General features: G+C 40.7%; 1 protein-coding gene across 1 annotated transcript in view; it reads right to left on the bottom strand.

Moving 5' to 3' along the window:
• Positions 1-203, bottom strand: part of nrsn1 (neurensin 1) — a 12,924-nt gene extending 12,721 nt beyond the window's left edge. The window contains exon 1 of the mRNA XM_014014253.1: positions 99-203. The gene's annotated coding sequence lies outside the window, so the exon portion shown is untranslated. The remainder of the gene's footprint in view (positions 1-98) is intronic.
• Positions 204-1,718: the final 1,515 nt, after the last annotated feature.

Genomic DNA, 1,718 nt, shown 5'->3' with positions numbered 1-1,718 from the left:
CCGCTCACAATCCCCGCAACAATCTTACAGCTCTGCCCCTTATACTGCACTATCACTGTATGCCTAAATGATGTCAAAACGAAAACGTCTTATGTTACCTTTCATCACCTGCTCGGAGAGTGATCACTCGGTGCTGTTTCCTCAGCCGGGGTCCCATCACTCTACAGCCACCCGCTCTCTCTCTCTCTCTCTCCTTCCTTGACTTTGCGTCGAGATGATTCACATTTTCAGCCTGTCTTCTGCGCAGGCGCGGCATCCATGACAACACATGAATCATCGGTGGGTATAAATAACCAGGCGAGGGGTGAAAGAGCACGGAAGAAGAATGACTTTATGAATGAACATACTAACGTGGATTGATGGGGATGATCTGCACGGAGCAAACACTAAACAAAAAGAATAATAAAAAACAGAGTAAAATAGTACATTTATTATTTATTACACTTTGTAAAGTGTGGGGAAAAAATCATGGAAAGGGAAAGGATTTAAATAAATTCATCAAATCATTTGTTTCCATTTGGTCATCCATGGTTGGGTTGTGGAGGCAACAAGTCCGTGAAAGAAAACTCAGACATCATCGTTCCAGATGATTCCAGCTCCTGGGGGGATCCCAAGTTTCCAGGCAACAGAGGATGCATAATCCCCCCAGAGAGTTCTGGTTCCGCCTTGTGGTCTGTGGGGGGGTATCCTGAAAACCTCTAGAGCAGGGGTGTCAAATCCTTGTCCTCAAGGATCACTAGGGTCTTCTGCTCCAACATACCTGATGCGAGTGTGAGGGCTTATGCAGTATTTGAATAAGTTATAAAATATAAAACTAAACCCTGCCACATAAACTTTAATTATTTTTTATTTTAATTAACAAAACAAAAAAGGAATGAGCAGATAAAAAGAACTGATGTGTCATATTGCATTTTAAAACAGCATCAGTTCTGAATGCACTTGCTCAGGCATCTTGGAGAACTAACATTGAAGAGCTCCTCTGTGGATAATGTGGGCTCACAACCTTCAGTTTGTGACGTTTTAGAAAGACACTGATTGCATTCTTGATGTTCTTATTCATGCAGATTCAAAACTGGGTCTTTTAGACACTTTCCTGGTAGCAATGCATCTGCTTGTATTTTTCAGAATCGAGGATATCTTTAATTATATTCCTAAATCCGTGGTTTCTGCCAATCTGCTGTAGTGCAGCTAAATATGGAACTTTTTGACTGATGAAGTCAGAGCACCTGCAGACATGTTTCTGCATCCTTGAGGTATTTTGTAAATGAGTCAAAAATCTTTTTTTTTTCTTTTCACAGCAGTGGTTTGGAGTTTTGTCTGAGACTTCGCCAGACAGTAGGTGGGTGTACTGAGCTGAAGGGCCTGCAGGATATCTTCCAGTTTAGAAAGGAGGTATTTGTGAAACTGATGTGTCTTGAATCTGCCAGACAATTCCTTGACCAAATATTATCTCTACCGTGCATTGCACACCCTAAACCCCTGGCACACTTTTTAAATATTTGCTTGGTGTAATGTAGAACTGCTTTGTTTGGTTGAGATCAGTGTTGCCGTGGTCTGACATGAAATTGTTTCTACAACCTGTCCTTGATAGTTTGTTCTTTACCAAGTTTTAAGCCTCCTCATTTCAGTCCATGTGAAAATGATTATTAAAGCATGTTTAGTATAACTAATTAACCATTACCCTGAACATTATAGTAAAACATCCATTACTTTGTGCA

The sequence above is a fragment of the Austrofundulus limnaeus genome, unplaced genomic scaffold, assembly GCF_001266775.1.
Source record: "Austrofundulus limnaeus strain Quisiro unplaced genomic scaffold, Austrofundulus_limnaeus-1.0 Scaffold112, whole genome shotgun sequence".
In the NCBI taxonomy this organism is placed as follows: Eukaryota; Metazoa; Chordata; class Actinopteri; order Cyprinodontiformes; family Rivulidae; genus Austrofundulus; species Austrofundulus limnaeus.
The sequence above is the reverse complement of the archived record's forward strand: the minus strand, read 5'-3'. Positions and strand labels throughout refer to the sequence as shown.